Consider the following 19,218-nt stretch of genomic DNA (forward strand, 5'->3'; position numbering starts at 1 on the left):
AGTAGTTGAATGAATTATTGCGATGGAGAAGGGTTTAAAAATAAAGTTTTGAAATAAAAATAGAACATGGGAGTTAAAAAAAAAAAACTCTCAAAAAATTAATTGTACAAAGAGATAATATATATAATATATAAAAATTTCACACTCTTCTCGATTTTCAAAATATTTGCTTTCAAAGTCCAACTTTTTAATCTTTTGGATTTCGTTTTTAGTTGTTTTAATCGTTGACATTTTAAAAATAACTGAAAACTATGCTTTTTTGCAAACTATTTTAAGCCGCCGCCGATGCTATTGCTGTACGACGGTGCTAATTTTTGTCGGCGCAGGATTCTAACAGAACCAGACAGAAAATATACAACAATTTTTTTTGTTATTTTCCAATACAAATATTCATTCGTTATAAATTTGCTCGACTGCCATGTTTTACAATCGCGATTCAGTGAAATCAATCGCGTACTATTAAAGAAAACTTTTAATTTTTTTTGTTTAAAAGGTAAATATTAATTGAAAACTTTAAAACAACTTGATAAAATAAACGATAATAAATAAAATTAACTATATATGGAAAGAAAATGTAAAAGAAGTTGCTACGAAAAGTAAGAAAATGAAAGCAAAAATTCTATTTTGTGGTGTGTGAAAAATTTAAGTGGAAACAAAATTTTCACCTGATATGAGAAAAAAACCCATTGCATACACATACAACGATTTTTTTTTGCATAGTGCGAGTTTGGTGATTTGTTTTAATAGAAAAGAAAATTGTAAAAGAAGTTTTAGTAAAAAACAAAGAAGAATTATTTGGTTTATATTGAAATAGAATAAGTGTTTGTTAATAATGGTGTTTTTTAATTTGTTTATAAAGTTTGTTATTTTGCTTATTTTTTTGGTATTTTGTGTGTTATAAGTACAAGGTTATTGCACGATGGCCGCTTTTGTAGTTTTTTTTTCGCTCTCCTCCCTCCCTCTCTCTCTTTCTTTTTGTGTGTTATTCGTTGCTCTCATAGAAACCAGAAAAAAATACCAATCGGCTTCCAATGACAGGCGCGCTTATTGGAAAAAAATTGGCTACACTTTTTAACTAGTGAAAAAAAGTAACGAGTAATAAATGGTTTTCAAAGAGAAGGAAGAGAAAGTAAATGACAAAATGAAAAACAAACTTGAAAACAGAATGTGCATGTTGCCAGATTTGATAAATTCAAGTTATATCAACGATTTCCGCGATTTTTTAAAGTAAACAAAAAAAAAAAAAATAGCCGAAAAGTAAAAAAAGAAACCAAAATGTTGAAAATATGAATTCGAAGAAAACATTGAATGTCTATAAAATTTTCGGATTAATTCGACTTAATTGCACACCCTTTTGTCCCATTGACAAAGAATATTGAAAAAGTTGAAGTTGATTCCATAATTAAAACCTAGGCTTTATAAAACAGATTTATAACATGTAACTTTTGCCAAAATTAGAATACTGCATTACCACAACAATAAAAAACATCATTTATTATTGTTTTTGTACTGGAATTAGCTTACTGTCAAAAATGTAATTTTAAATGTAAACATAACAGGTAAACAATAACAAATTTTGACAACAATCATACAGCCTGTCAAATCGTTAGATTTGAATCCTCCTGGTAACCTGAAGTTTTCTATTGATGGAGTGGGACCAGTGATGGCACTGCGGAGTCCTTATCAGACATAGGAAGAGCAGTCGTTTTAATCGACACTTTCCTAATTTTGGACAGCACTGCTGTTCTGTCTTCTGGCGAGTGAGTGATTTTCACTTTTAGGATTTGACTCCTAAAAATTACCAGTACTTCCTAATAATACTTTGGGTATCGTCTTGACATCCCTTTCAATCAGCGCCGCGCCAATTTTGGAAAGGGCAGCAACACCTTCCTTTGGCGAGTTAGTGGTACCTTCCTCGCTTTTAGAATTTGACTCAGTAATAGCTACTTAGGCATTTTAGTATCCTTTTCGAGGCTTGTTGTAACAGCCTTTTCAATCAGCACCTTCCCAATTTTAAATATGACAAATTTAGAGGCGAAGTAGGTAAAGCTTACTTTATTCTTGGCAAGAATAGTCATAGATTTCTGTTCGAAACCTACTACAAAGTTCTCTCTAGACGTCCCATTTTTCCAAGGCCAGCTCAGCATTTTGACTAGCAAGAATTTCCGATACGTTCATTACCCAGTTTACTGCCTCATCCATTAATGTAGACAGTGGACTTTAAGCGCACTGGCTCCCAGGGAGGAGGGATACTTTCCACCAAGTTCTTTAGGCAGCTAACACATTGGTGAGATGCCAACCATATCAACATCACCCCCATGCTGAACTCACAGCTCACGCTCTCTATTGGTTGTATGGCCTTTTAAGCTACACAAAAATTCTCAGGAATTATACTGTACAATGGATGGTCTTCATAAATTTAGTATAGATGATCCATTCTGGACCTTAAAATTAGACTCCATTGGCCTTTTAAAATAACGTTGCCTACTAGTTGTAGACAATTTTAACGTTAAATCAGTTAACTGATCAGATCTCAAAATTTAAAATAAGAATAACGTTTTGTTTTTTGACCTGATAGAAAGAATAGAATTTATACAACAGTTTATATAACCCGATAAGTTACCATAACTGTTATAGAAATTTGAGAGAAAGATAATCGGTTTGTTGGCTGTAGTATATGTCATAAAGAGTTAAAGAACCCTAACATCATAAAAACAGATAAAAAAAATCTGAAATACAGAGAGCAAATTATAATTTAGTCGAGGATTGAACTGTGCCAAATACAAAACAGAGAAATATCCAGATATCATCTTACCAAGTTTGAAAACAGAACGTTCCATTTCATGTTAACAATTTTGTAAGGAAAAATTTGGCGATTTTTTCTTTAAACTTTGCAATTTTTACAGCCAAAACATATGGCAACTACACACGTATGTATAGAAAATGAAATTAAGCGTTTTTTTTTAATTGACAAATTTGAAAGATGTAAGAAAGAGGAATTGAAAAAAACAAACTTAATAAATAAAACAAATTTAATAATAATAAAAAGTTTATAAATTAAAGTATTTTAAATTTATATATAATATTTTTGTATAAAATATTTGTTTCTTTTTTTTTGTTAATAATTCTATTTTATTTTTTTTTTTTTTGCTATATTGTTTTGTTGTTTAACAAAAAGCTTTTAATTTAACTTTTAATAGGTATTATTGTGTTTTTTTTTATATTTTAATGATGATGTTTGTGGTATGTTTGGAATTTCATGAAATTCCATTAAAAAGTCGTCAGCTGCATTGCCCATAAATATTTTAAGCTTCTCATGTATGCCAACGTTGTAGTTGTTGTTGTCGCTTTTATACAATTCGTGTGTTTTTTTACCACTCTACCCCTTTGACTAAACCTCCTCCTACCCTTTCTTTGTCTAGTGCTGTTAAATTAGTTAAAAAGTTTAATAAAATGTCTGATTTGCTGTCATCTTTTTTAAGTTTTTTTTTCAAAACTAGTTTTTTTCTGTGAAGTAAATCATTAAATAAAATATCTTTTATTTGTATAGATTTCTTTAACAACAAAAATATTAACAACAAAAATCTTTATAAACACACATATACACACGCACACTGTTACTAGACTACAGCCAAATACTTTCAGAGCGGGAAGGTGTGACTAGTTGTAGTGTTGAATTTTATGACATTAATTTAATGTGCTAAAATTGTTTATGATTTAGTTAATTATTATTTTCTTAAATATTATTAAGTAATCTTTATGTATTTTGATTGATTTACTTGCTTCTAAACTTTGTGACACACTTTCTACCAAGGCTCAACATGTTGTGTTTTTTTTGTATGACAACAGGAAAAAATCAATTATTGATTAATGATTTTTTACTTTCAATTTCTATATGATACTTTTTATATGAAGGATAGACATGTGCATTTCCTAGTTAAAAAAGTGTTTTTATCAGATAGCTTTCTCTCAAGGTCTTAGAATAAACATGTAGTTATACCCTACACTACTTTAGTGGAGAAGGTCCTATACCCAACTTAAAGTATACCAATCGGCTCGTCTGTCTGTCCGTCCATGTAAACCTTGTAATCAAACTATAGGCTGCATTTTTGAAGATAATTGAATGATCTACTGTCCCAGAGACGAACCCTATTGAAAATTGTTAAGATCTGTACATTATTTCACCTAGCCCCCATAGAACTGTATCCCCGAATACGGCTTGTAAATATTGTAATCAAACTACAGGTCACAATTTTGGAGATAATTCAATGAAATTTGGTACATGATCTTTTATTATACCGTAGACGAAGCCTATTAAAAATGATTTACATCGGTCCATTATTTCACCAAGCCCCCATACAACTGAACCCCTTGAATAGAGCTTGTAAACCTTGTAATCAAACTACAGGTCGAAATTTTGGAGATAATTCGATGAAATTTGTAACATGATCTTTTATGGTACTGTAGACGAAGCCTATAGAAAATAGTTAACATCGGTCCATTATTTCACCTAGGCCCCATAGAACTGAAATCGCGAAATAGGGCTTTTAAGTTCATAATTATGTTTAATATACTCGTATCTCGACAATAAGCTGCAAGGACAAGTTCTATACTAGTCTTGATGACCCTGATGAACTTTATAAACTATAACTTCTTGCTTGTTTAAAATTCAAATGAAATATATGAAATTGTTAAGAAAACATTTGAATATATCAAAGGAAGTTATATTACAAATTAGCCTATACATTACGATCCATTCATTACCAGTAGCTTATTAACACTTTATCATTGTAAGTACATTGTTCAGTTCCTTAGTCAATCGTTATAATATTGTTATCATGCATTCCCGAATAAGTGATTTTTAAAAAAGTTATTAATCTGATTAAAAGTATTGTATGGAGTCATTGAATAGTTAAAAACAATAGTTACAAATTACGCATTGGCAACATTCTACGTACCGGAATGACCCGAATTATTCGGCCAAGGGCTGTCAACCCCTGCCCGGCATTGCTGCTCCGCATCCTTTTGGTCCGTCACGGAATTGAATTAAATACCGTACCTTGGTTCTGCACTGTTTGTTAGAACCGGTTGCACTATATGTCCATCCAATTAAGTTACAACTCTTGTTTGGGCTGGTGTCATCTCAGGAACTGCTCCGGATTTAATCACCATCGAGAGTATTGGGAAAATTCTTCGCCCCATGTTGCTAACAACAACGCATTGATTATTCGGCTAAGGGCTGTCAACCCCAGCAACAGCAATACAATTGAAGATACTCCAAATCTGTCAAAACGCAGCCCTTAGAACGGTAACAGGCTGCGATCAAATGACGTCTGAAGAACACCTATATGACGAAACGAAGATGCTTTCAGTCATGGAACACAACATCGTGCTGTAGTTCGGAGTTGGAATTACTTTCAGATAGAATACAATGGACTTATGATAATGCAAATCATACGGAAACGCTAGAATTATGTCTATTCTGCCAGATAATATCGAATATTGCATTTCCCATTCCGGTTTCTTTCTTTTTTGAAATCTGAAGGTGATCGCTCGCCAAACAATCTTTCTGTATTCACGAATGTTTCTTAACATTCATTTTCATCAGTGATTGCAATGACCGTAATGGATATCAACAACATTTCCTGTATTATGTTCAAAGTGTCTAAACGATGAGTAGATAAAATGTTTTATGAACTTTCTTAGACAAGATTGATCCATGACAAGCATCATTACCAGAAAAAATATGCTAATCTGGTCATGTCGTATCTTAGACACTTCATATCTTTAATTATTTATTAACCCCAATTCAGAAATTTGATTATACCGACTGCTACCTGTAATGCAAGAAGAATGACTTCTATTGAAGTTATTAGCACAAAGAGATATGATTGGTTTTGAAGTCATCCAGACGGCACGGAATCCTGGTATTTGAGTCCTCATGGACATATAAAATATTTATACTATATTAGGGAAGGTATTATGCGTTTGTGCTTACAAACGTAAAAATATTGTTCTTACAACAAAAATGTTGTACGTATATATGTAAATCTCTCTACTAGTATTTTTAAGACGACTTCATACGAGCTCGCAAGTCATATGAACTGTCAAAATTTTGTGTAGAAGAGTACGGATATGATCGTGTAAATGGAGTATGTAATAAAATCATAGCAAACATGGAAAATTTGACAGTCGCATTAGATCAGGGATATATTTTAACGGTTTCTGTACATTCCGTTAAGTCTGTACACAGGTGTGTTGGAGGGCAACGAAAGCGAACGAAAGTGAACACATAAAAAAGTAAAACATCTGTTTTCATCTTACTCTGTTATTGTTTGATACCAATCGTGTAGGGTTCTATAAATCGACTTTTAAACAATCGCCTTTTTGTCAAAAAAAAAAAATGTCGAAAAGTTGAAGTCGACTATTTTGGAACAACTCCACTATTGTCTACGAAGAAAGTCGACTTTGTAAATAAAAGTCGGAAACGTCGGAAAAGTAGAAATAAGTAGAAAAAGGTCGAAAATTTTTGGGAAAAAAATAAAAAAGTCGAAAATAGTTGGAAAAAGTAAAAAAAGTCGAAAATTCCAAAAATGTCGGAAAAAGTCGAATATAGAGAAAAAAAGTTAAAAAGTCGAAAATTAAAAAAAAGTTGAAAATTCATATAAAGTCGGAAAAAGTAGAAAACATTCGAAAATTGTCGGAAAAAGTCGAATGTAGTCGAAAAAAAGTCGGAAAAAGTAGAAAAAATTCGAAAATTGTCGGAAAAAGTCAAATATAGTCGAAAAAATTCAAAAAAAGGTCAAAAAGTTGGAAAAATTTTACTATTTATAAAATACTAAAAGTCGAACAGTCTAAAAATTGACTTTTTATTAAATAACAAAGTCGGAAAAAGCCGAAAAGTCTAAAATAAAATACTAAAAGTCTAAAAATCGATTTTTAACTAAATGCAAAAAGTACAATTGTGTAAACACAAAAATTATAAATCATACGACTTTTAATCACTTTTTCGTTATACGAATGGAAATTTTACTTTTTTTACTTTTTCATTTGAATTTACGTACACTGAAAATAATCCATGCTCAACTTTACGAAAAGTTGAGCATGGATTATTTTCTATTTTCGTAATATTTACAAAAATTTCGTGTATAATACGAAATATTATTTAATAAAACCCTTTTCTATTTTTACGAAAGTACGAAAACCTTTCGTAATATTTTTTTCTTAATTTTTAGCGAAATTAAACATAATGATATTAAACTACAACATTTTTATAAAATTTAAGAAAAAGTATAATATTATTCTCGAATTATTTTTATAAAAAAAAAAAATTGAAAATTCGTGTGGAGAATAATTTTGAACAAAAATTAGAAAATTGATTTTAAAATGAACAAAAATATTTGAATAAATTAATATTTCGTAAATTTTTCCATATTTATTTAAAATTCCCTTTTTTCAATTTATGTAAATAAATTTTTTCAAGAATATTTTGCATTATACTAAAATATTTCGTACAATTTCGTATATATTACGAAAGACTCGTACAATGTAGGATATTTTTCGTATATATTAGGCATGGATTTTTTTCAGTGTACGTAAAGTGTGATCATGTGAACTGCCCCATAAAGAATTTTTCTACATTTACCCTTGCCCCCAGAAAATTCGTTAAATTTGTTAAAATATTTCCGGAAAAAAAACAACTGGAATGTTTTATTATTAAAAATAATTCACATTATTAATGCACTTACTAGTGTAGTGAGTATCATATTGTCAGCCTTTCCCAATTTTAGTTTAACTCTCAGCGTTAGCGTACTTCCCCTTATCTACCTATTGGGTATAAAATGGTCTCTTTTTTAACTAATAATTTTAACCCAATTTTCTGCTATTCTTACTTAATTTTTATAATTTACACTTTTCTGACTTGTATTTCTTTTGTTCGGGTTTTAATGTGTATATTTACAGTTTAACATGGTTTGTTGTTGTTTTTTTCATTTAATTCGCTAGTATTACTTTTATGTTTTTATATTTTGTTGACATTTCTAAAATTCCTTTCAAGGTCTTTTACCTCTTATGTTTTGTCTTCTAGATATTTCTCTTTTTGTTTTTTTTTTTTGTCTTCTACTTCCACTTCAACATCATCATTGTTGTTTTTCTTTTTACAAACAAATTTAATATTTCTTATTAAAGAAAAAATAACTCTCTCTTTTGTTTTCTTTTTGTTGGAGTACGTGCATTGCAGAGCTCGTATACGTGAGTGTGTGTGTTTTCAGTGATCTGACATCTGGATTTTCCCTTTTTTTGTATTTTTGATGCACTCTGTGCTGATTTGTTATTGTTTGGTATTATTATTGTTATTTTTTTTTGCTTTTGGCACACGTCATAATGCAATTAAATACAAAAATTTATATTTTTTGGCAGATGTCATCATCATTATCTTGTTGTTTGTTGTTGTAGTATGTATTTCTTTGCTTTTTTGCGGATTTCTTGTAGCTACATGTTTTTCCTAAACATACAAACAGCTAAAGACACCTTAAGAGCCTATTTTTTTCTATGTTTCTTAATTTTTTCTGTTTCTCGCTGTAACTAATCTGGTTTACAAGACAAAATGTTACGCTTGTGAGCTCTAATTTCAGGGGACATGCCTTTATAATTAAGAATAGCATTTTATGGCATAATAATATTTACGTACATACAGTGAATCAACTAAGTAATTTGCCTACGTAAAATTTTCTAAATTTTAAGAAAAAATTTATCTGAACAAAGTTTTTTTTTAGAAAAATTAAGCAATTTATTTTATTTTTTAATAAATAACTTATATTTTAATTTTCTACCATAAAAAGTTTTGATAAAATATGAACGTATTGTTCTTTTTATACCCTTCACCTTCGTGAGAAGAGTATATATAAGTTTGTCATTCCGTTTGCAATTCCTATAATATAATTTTCCGACCCTATAAAGTATATATATTCTGGATCCTTATAGATAGCGGAATCGATTAAGCCATGTCCGTCTGTCTATCTGTTGAAATCAGTTTTTAGAGGTCACCAGATATCGGCGTGATCCGAATCTTCAATAATTCATTTAGACATGCTTTCGAGAAGATCGCTATTTAAAATCAGCAAAATCGATGATGTATTTGGTTTTATTCAGCTGTGTATTTTTTTGTATGTTGCATGCTGTTCTATTCTCACGAAGGTAAGTGGGTATAACAATAACAAGGAGCAGTAATATATTGGTAATACAGCTCATATTTGTTTGAGGGTGGTAATACAGTTTGACGGTGATATTACAGTACAACGGTTAATATTTCTTTCTGCTACAGTTTATATTTACTTTTTTCCTGTTTATTGGAACATTATTTATGAACAAAAAACAAAATTCTCTTAAGAAAAGGTAGGCAAAAACCATAGTTAATTCACTGTATGTGTAAAAAATACAGAGGGGGAATTTTTGGTTTGCCTTAAGGTGGGCAAAAAAATGTTTTTTTATGGATTTATATTCGCACTACTTGTAAATCTTATATTACTATAATTAAGAGGGTATTATTTGTTTGTTACAACTAAAAATTGTTTTAAATATTTGCTTAGAAAGACTTATAGACATTATAGACTTATAAACATTTACTATGTACCTGATTCTAGGATAAACTCTGTTTATTTCGATTAAAATCGCTTCTTTATTTCTCCATTGTAATATAAAATTTTCTCTATGAACTACATAAGCCAACAAAGTTCCAAAGACCAAAGTATGTTTATTTTTACTAAAGGATTGTGTAGCCCTAGCCCTTTTCGATACATTGTGCCCTAAAGTTAAGTTTTTTGGCCATATTTGAGGCGAAATTGTATAACAAATACAGTTTTTATTAATTTATTTAGATATCTCGAAAGTGAAATGTTTAAAAGCCAAAAAATTGAACTATCAGATAACATAACCGTTTTTATAAATAATGGTCATTCCCAGGACATATTCTTTATACAGGAAAAATTCGAACTATTTAGATAAGGGCTGTCAACTCCAGTTCAGCAATACAGAAAAACAACAATAAGTAATGACGTCTTCATGCTATATTGTCGTTGAAAATGTGATCAAAATCTCTGTTTTATGAATCGTTATATCTAAAACCTGATGTAATATATAAGTTGTGATTCAAATACGAAATAACCGAGCATTGTCATGTATTAATGGGGACATAATCCTCTGATGACATCCCAGTAGGAATTTTTTTGATATCATGGTGTTATGTTCCTTTACCGCAAGCATCATTCTCTCGTTTTTCTAACGTCATTCGAATAAAGCTCGATACGGTTCTAGGATCACCATTTCGACATCTTTGGAGCTAATTTTAGTGCGTGTCACTAAGGCTATAAATGGTCCTACTTTAAGTGGATGTGTTCAAAAATCCATTCAACAAAGAGATGTAGGGTAGGCTAGCGTACCATCCCCAATAAATATAAAGCATGTGGTCTAAGTCCAATATGCTAGGGACCTAGACCACATGTTTAATATTTATTGGGGATGGTACAGTCTATGCATGACCAGTAGGCAACAAGCCTATTGCAGCATCTCGATCTAAGTTGTGCCAGAAATACTGTGTCTGTTATGGGTACTGGGAAAACTCCAGGAATTGATCTATGAATGTCACCCAAATCTTCCGTGTACAAGGACTGATCTATTTGATCATGCACATAACTGCGTATGTTCATCAGCGGAATTGATAGCGTCTCTATGAATGTCGTTCAAAACTGCCGATATATTCGATCATGCACATAAATCCGTATGTTAACCTGTATATAAAAAGTCCTTTCTGACATCCCTCGTATCTTCCAGTGACATCCCAGGAGGAACTGTTTACAAACATTGTGTTCCTTGTGAGCGTCAAGGATAAAATTTATTTCCTTCTGACGACTAACGGCTAGTGATAGTAGTTGAGGAAAACATTCACCATAACACATGGTACATTAACGTTGTGTCTCATCACAGTCACGTAAAGTCGGTGTGGCTGGTCGTTGTTCATTGAACATTTTTTACCTGGTGTAGCGTATTGTATTGCCTGAAATGACAGATTCTTTATTAACTTTTATCTACGATTTTATTTTATAAAATCGTGTCGGGATTATTTTACATTCCAATGATTGGTTAATTAAAAGAAAAGCGATCAGCTTATCAAACCGGATTTTGTTTACTGAATTTTTCTATTCTATTAAGTATTTATTTATGTGTGTATGTATTAAAAATGTGATATATTTATTAATATAATTTTTAACTAGATTTTGACTTGTTAAATAAATCTAATATCTTGTTTGTTTTTGCAAAAACAATTGGGTCAGTATGTCAGTAATAAACTGGATTATAATTATTATAATCTTCGATAATCCAAATGATAAAGAGATGACCAGAATGGGAAACTATTAGTGTCTTAATAGTTTTCCATTTCCAAAAATTAATAAATGATAACATTGTCCAGTAACTAATAGTTTTATTATTCTAACATTGTCCTTATTAAGCAGTGAGCTACCTTTAAGTATGACATCCAAGCGGTATCCTGCTAACACGGAATTGATGTCGTCTCTATGAATGGCGTTCAAAGCTGCAGTGTACAAGGACTGATCTATTAATCCGGGAAAAGTTCAAATTTAACCAAAGAACCAATTTCTATTGTATCTCTATGGGTGGGTTTTTCAGATTAAGATAATCTTCATTTATTGTTTAAACCCAGTTTAATATATGTTTTGTGTTTTTCAGTAAACATTAAGGTTACTTATTATCTTAGTTTAACTGAGTGTTATTGGCCAATTAAACTTAAGTTACAAGTGAGAAAACACAATTAACAAAAACAATAAAATTATAAATTCGGAAGAAGAAAAGCTTAATATTTTAAATGAATTTCAATTATGTGATTTCTTTTATCAATATTATTATTGATTTAAATGTTTATTTATATTTTTTCCAAAAATTTTACACTTTACAAAACTGATATTTGCAAAAAACAGCTGTTCATTGTTTATGTTTTTGACTGAAAAGTTGGCAATACTAACAAAGTTAACTGATCATAAATCTATAACTGAGAAACACAATCATCGGTTAAAGTCAGCCTAAATTTGTTTCGAGTTTAATTTAACAGCAAGTTTAACTGAGTAGTAAAAAACCTGCCCTAAATAGTACGGATCATCAGTCAATAATAGTACACCTCCATTAGAACATTAACCTCGATTTGACACAATAATTCTGAATAACAATATTTCCATTCTCCAGTTTCTTATTACAGTTGAAATCGAGGAATAATATTAACAAGTTTTCAAGCGAACAAAAAAAAGTTCATCATAATAAGATTCACTTTCTCTAAAGAACTCTTTACAATAGGAAATTTCCTACAACAAATTATATGGGAAATTCCTCTCATAGAAATTTTTAACACGCGATAACTTCAATCTCTATAATTTCAAATTTAAACAATTTCCTTTTTCAATATTTTGATTAAAATCTTTACAACAACAAAAAAACCCACTCTCTCTCTCGCTCACTTCCTACAGAATGTGTGTGAGCTGTTAATGTTGTTATTGTTGTAATCATTAATATATTTTTAAAAATTACCATAAACAAACAATACAGGTGTAGTCGTTGTCATCGACATCGTTGTTTACTTTTTTTCTTTGCTTTATCACAGTTTCACAATACAAAATAAAACTTAAGAAAAAAAATTAAAGATTTATAAATAAAATACAACATTATTATAACATACATTACAAATTTTTCATCATCAAACTGGAGAAGATGAAACAAGAAAAAAAACAACTTAACAAAGAAGAAATAAAAAAAAAAACAGTTGCAACAACAAATGTTAATACATACTTCTTTGTAGGTTTAATTTTTTAATAAAGTTTTTGTTGTTGTTGTTGTTGCTATTATAGTCTTTGTATATTTTCTCTTCCCAAAATAATTAAAAAAAACCCCGACAATTATAAAGCCAACGACGTTTAATACTTCCTATAGATCAGGCATGGAAATTGAAATTGTTATCAAAAAAGGTCTATAGACAAAACTATTGACTAATGTATTATCTTGTCATAGACTGGTCCATATACTAGACAATATACTAGTAACTAGTTCAGAGATTAGTATATTGCCTAGTCAATAGAATAGTGCATTGTATAGTCTTTTTACTATTAACTAGTCCATAGTACAATCTAATTTACAGTCTACTGACTAATCTAGTCTTTGGGCTACCCTATTGACAAATCGATTGTTTGATCGAAGGCCGAGTGTATGGAATACTCTATGGACTAGTCAATAGGCTAAATATTAGACAAGTCCATACTCTACATCATATACCGGCGGATAGAGAGGCAGATAAAAAAATCACCACTACACACATACTATTGGCATTTTTTCATTGAAATTGCACAGAAAAAAATATTTGGTTATTTTTAATTTTGAAGATTAAACTGCATTACTGTAAAATGCGAATATTTATAAACGATTTGTAATCAATGTACTTAAGAATGATAATTTCTTCACATAGAAACAACATTTCTAATTAAAATGTACAAAAAAGTATGAAACAAGATTAACTTATTTACTTTCATTGTTATGCATTCGAGAAAATTATTTAGAGTGTACGTTGTTTTTGTAAATTATGCTCTTGCTTTTGCAAGTTGTGTTTGCAATTTCTTTAACAAAGCGACATCAACCTGCTTTGTTAAATGCTGTCAAGCAACTAAATAAAATATTTGTGTTTTTGATGCTCTTGTTTAGAGGTTCGTATGCGATCGTGTTGTGTACATGTAATTTGCCGAAAATCTTCGTTGTCAGAACAATACTAGCGCCGACGTCTGCTCTACATCACAAAGTATACAGAGATGTCACTTTTGACATTTGAAAAAGTCTAAAATCAGCTTTTGTTTGATTTTGAAATTGTTTGGTGAGAAGAGGTATATAAAATACAGCTAAAAAAAATCATTGAAATCGTTTTGTGCGAAAGAGATGGATATAGCTATTTGCTCGTGACGTCTCTGTATACCCTGTGTCTACATAGTCAATGGAATATTTCTTAGACAAGTCCCTAGACTAGTCATAAGACAAGTCATAACACTAGTCCAGGGATGGCAAAATTGGTACAATGGTACTTTTTTTTGATACCATTTGATGTGCAAAAGTACCATGATACTCCCGAGTCTTATTTGATACTTTCAGGGCTACAATCTCAATATCCGATTATCGTTTAACCGGTAGTAAATCTGTCTGTTAAAGTAATTTTTTTGTATGGGAACATTCAATAAATCGTTTTGAAATAACAAGAGAATTAGAATATGGGGATAAATATTTCTTTAAAATTTAAAATACTTTTTAATTTTTTTGGCACTTATTCTCGAAAATGAATCGAATAAAAGTTGTAGGAAACAGCTACCAAAGTACTCTATAATTTTAGTGGCTGTTTCTCTTCAATATTATCAGACAAAATGTTAAGATAGTTGAAACCCTGAGACTATGTTAGACGCTTCTATAAGATTATTCGCTGAGTTCGAATGTTACTTCATATTTTCTCCATCCCATCTGGATTCTGAGATATTATGTCCTGAGTTTTGAGAAACCGCAATTTTTGTCCCTTTTCGAGACTTATAATTTTATAACATCATATGGGTACCAGCCCACTCGGGAGTAGTCGGTAACGAAAGAGCGAATGTAATAGCTTTAAAGGGAAGGGAGCTCAAGGCAGTTAAACTGACAAACGCAAAACAATTCGACGCAACAAAAGCTGAACTAAAAATATGGGTGAGAGAATCCCATAAGACATCTTGGAATAAAGAAACAGTGGGATAGAACAACGAAAATCCTATTTGGGACCCTGATGACGAGAGCAAGACGAAAAATCTCCTCAAAATGGGCAAATCTGGTGACGTATTCTGAGTGGACATACTCAGCACATTTATGCTAAATTGGACGTTCGGATTCAGACGTATGTAGAGCATGTGGAGAGGACAGTGAAACTCTGGAGCACTTTCTTTGCCACTGCCAGGCATTCGTCGAAGTTAGATCCAAGTATCTTGGAAGTGATGTTATTCCGGAAATAACATTCCTGACTAACACTGATTGGAAGATTCTTAGGAATTACGTTCAAGGAACTGAGTTTCTGAACACCGAAAAATAATTCATTCAGTTCCTTATTTTTTCCATATAAAGAGCGCACAATAGGCCCGATTGTGGCCTAGGTGCATTTCTTCGGATTTGATGTAGTACACATCCTCCTATCAACCTAACCTAAGTACTTTTAGATCCAAAAAAGTACTCTCTGAAATATTTTTTGAAACTGAAACAAAATCTCTTTCCATCCCTGATTCTGCGATATCCTTCGAAAACACTTACAGTTTTCATCAAAAATGATCGATATACATCAAAATAAACTGTTTGGTGAAATCATGCCCCTAAATAGTCCAGCGGTTTAGTTTTGCGCCTGAAAGGGTTAAACAGAACTTCCCATCCCTGCTATAGGCAACAACGCTCAACATCACAAACCATCTACATATATTTTTATTGAACAAAGATCGAGTATTTCGATGTGATGATGATAATTGTAGTCTTGGCGGGTCTTTTATGTTAGTATCACCTCTCTCTCAATTTTTTGCTTTTTAATGTTTTTTTCTTCTATTCTTCCCTCTTTGGATTTATTTTTTTGTGGTGATTCTTCTTTTCACCTACTTCGTTTGTGTATTTTATTTTAGTCGGTCGTTGGTCGTACATTCGTCTTGGTTTCTAGTTACTTTTTGTTTGTGTGTTACAAAGAAGAAGAAACTGAGAGGCTTCTTTTTTTGCGAGTTAAGATTGTTTTGTTTTGGTTTTTCTTTTTTTTGAGAGATGTGCAATATTGCGCGCGCAATTTTTTTGTTTTTGTTAACTTAAAACAAAGGAGAGTGTATGAAAAAAGACCACAAGGAGAGAAATGGAAACATGTTGGATGTATAAATATTTAATGGTATTTACTATAATAATAAAAGGCAGGAGGACTTTAACTATTTAACTGCACATGTAAATAGAAAAAGTGAATACATTTTCTTACAATATATAAAGAGTTGCCTACATATTAGTTTTTTTTCTAATATGTAGGATACAATTAATCTTCTAAAGTTGAAAACAAGACCATCATTATTCAAAAGTCTTCTTAATTTTATAACCCTCAACTTTTTTTAAATTCCCACATATTATTGTAAAAATTAAAAAAAAAACACATTTTGCAATATTTAACTTTCTTGTTGCAAATAAATTTTCCTATTTTCGCTTTCTTCTCTCTATATATGATGCAATTTGAAAAAAGAAAATAAACACATTCATGTTAAAACTACGACAACTACATGTGAATTAGTTGGCAGTCAAACAATTGACAAGGCAAGTCAGTCTCTCCATTCCCTCTCTACACTCTCTCACTCCCTTGTTATTTGAACGATTCGTGTACATGTGCATAAAATTGCTTCCTCGAAAAAAAGTGTTTTTGAAATATATTTTTTGCAAACTCATAGATAAATGACATCTTGGTGATTGCATGCAATTTTTCATTTTGCTTCTGCTCTTCTAAGTTGTTTTTACGCTGATTTTAAGATGTTTGTTCAGTGTTACCAGATTTGTAATGTTTTGAGAGTAATGACATTTTAACTTTTATAATATATTATCACCCCTATCGCCAATAGAAGTGAACATTTTGTTCCATTGAAATTTTCATTTCCCTTGAAGGGAAAATTTCTATCGTAAACTTGTTATGAACAATTCATTCACAATGGTTGATTTTGTATGGAACAGCTGTACAATGTTTGCAGAATTCCAGGGGAATTTTTTTTCACGACAAAAAAGTTAGTGAACGTAAAAAGTGAAAAACAATCATATTTCACGTGAAATGATGATTGGCGATAATCGTTAATATAAGCAATTATAAAGAAATGGCAGTAGTCCAATCATGATTTTGCCACATAAGTTATGTTGTACCTTTTTCCCAGTCATTTTTGACAGTGGCAAATTATATGCTCAAACATTTCTAGTTCCTCTGTATCTGTGCATAGCGTATAATAGTCTAGTGTCAGAATCCTTAGAATGCGCTGGATGGATGGTTTCACCCTTCTGTCCCTATCAACTATGAAAGGCTAATAAGCTAGTTCATTCGCAACGTCTTTGCCATGAACATTGCAGTGTCCCAAGAGCCCAGACTCATTTTGGAAATTTGATGTCTAAAAGTCGACAAATATTCTTCTATATATGTATCAAAGATTTGATGAGTTCACATCCCCTGAGGGTTAAACGATATGTCCATTAATGATAAATTTTTTTGCTGACTTAGGATCGGCCTGATAAATCGTTCGCCATTAATACCATCTTCCCATCATCTAATGACCCATTCCAGTGCATTCCTTAAAATCTTTTAGCCCGCGCAACCACACTATTGATATGACTCTGGATTAGGATCTCTCTTTTATGGACCGATCTATCTGACAAAGGAAATAGGAATTTCCAAAATCAATAAATTCCAATAATTGCCCCGGCAATTAGTCGCGTAGCATGTATCAATATATCCTGTTGAGATGGCAACAGCACCGAAGATCTTCCCCGAAGCGTATAAAGGCATATTAAATCAGTACTAATCTCCAATATATGGATACTTTCCCGATCTTTCACCAATTTTTGCATCAGTTCTATAAACAGGAATCCAGCACATTCTGCTCGGTAGTCTGTTCAACCAAAGTACCAGATTATCTGGTGCTCTGGTTAGACCCTATGCCAAATCATTCCATGGTGAAGTTGAGGATATATTTGTCTTTCCCAGTTTATAGTTACCCTGGATTGCAATAACACCAAGGTGAAGATTTCACTAAGATAACATGCTCCCGGAGGATGCCTGAGGGAGATCGTAGAACATGTTGGTTTTATTTTTAACTCTTTACTTAGTCCCACAAAAATTATCTATTTGTGCACATATTTTCGCGAGCTTTTCAGCCACACTATTGTTCAAGTATACCCTTGGAACGAGGGCCTATATTCTCCTTAAAGAATGTGCTGCATTCCTGAACTAGTCTTGAGGTAAAGTATATATCGGGGACTTAACTGTGAGAGTTCGTAAAACATATTGTAGTTCGTAAAAAAGTAGTCTCGATGTAGAGCGTATTATCAGGCATTGGATTGCAGCTTGAGTGTCGCTGAAGATTAGAATAGCTCTATTCGATATCCTATGAGATTAGAGCCAGTTTGCTGTTCTTTTTATGTCTGAGATCTCGTTCACCTTTGTTCACACCTTCCTATTTGATGAGTTCAGTTACAGTCGTTCTTGGGACACTTGGACATTCATATCCTTAAATGCCATCTTTTTGACTAACCTCGTGATATGGTCACAAAGTTACCACGTATTTATCTATTGCAGCCTGAACTTTTGACTAACTTGTCGTTTTACATGGGTTCTAGATCCCTTAAAGTAATGACTTTGAATTCCCCAAAAACGAGTCATTCACGGAACGTTGAAACAAATGTTCGCTTAAACATGAATATAATGTTACACATGTGGCATCACTATACTCAAAACTGCACATACAGTCTCCTCTCTCTGTCTCTCAAAACTGAACGGCCTTTGTAGAGCAACAACAATTGCTAATAACATCCAGTAAAACAACAAAACGCAAACTACCGACCGACCAAGCAACCAACCAACCCACTGTACTCGTTGTTGTATGTTGGCCTTTGAATTTCGTTGTTGCTGCTGCTGTTGTTGTCTTTATGTTTTTGTTGCATTGTCAATGGTCTGTATAGTAGTCGTTTTTTATGGTGTTTCCTTTCTTCTCTTATAGACGACGACCAAGACGACTTTCCAGTTTTGATCTAAAGTTTTAATTTTTTTATTTCCACACAATCGTCTCCTCCTTAGTCTATGTACTATTTTATGTGAATATTATGATGAGGTTTTTTCCTCTTTTTTACATTATTTTGTTTTTTGCATTGTATCTTTATTATTGTTTTCTGTTGTTGTTGGCAAATTTCGTGCGTTTATTTGTTTTTTTGTTTTGTACGAGCGATTTTGTTGAGTTTCTCTTATTTGTTTGGATTGTTTTTAAATTTCATTGAATCGCAGTTGTGTTAAGACGTTGTTGTTATTATAAATGCATAAATAAAACCAAAAAAATATTCATAGAAAATAACAAGAAATATAAAAAATTTGTTTGCCAAAATTAAATTTTTATTAAATAAAACATAATT

The 19,218-nt window shown here is 31.5% G+C and overlaps 1 long non-coding RNA gene across 1 annotated transcript; it reads left to right on the forward strand.

Moving 5' to 3' along the window:
* The first annotated feature begins 327 nt into the window (after positions 1 to 327).
* Positions 328 to 11,796, forward strand: LOC124418802. Its single transcript, XR_006940221.1, has 3 exons — positions 328 to 493; positions 11,505 to 11,669; positions 11,743 to 11,796. It is a non-coding gene; the product is annotated as an uncharacterized LOC124418802 (long non-coding RNA).
* Positions 11,797 to 19,218: the final 7,422 nt, after the last annotated feature.

Source organism: Lucilia cuprina, chromosome 3 (assembly GCF_022045245.1).
Source record: "Lucilia cuprina isolate Lc7/37 chromosome 3, ASM2204524v1, whole genome shotgun sequence".
Classification (NCBI taxonomy): Eukaryota; Metazoa; Arthropoda; class Insecta; order Diptera; family Calliphoridae; genus Lucilia; species Lucilia cuprina.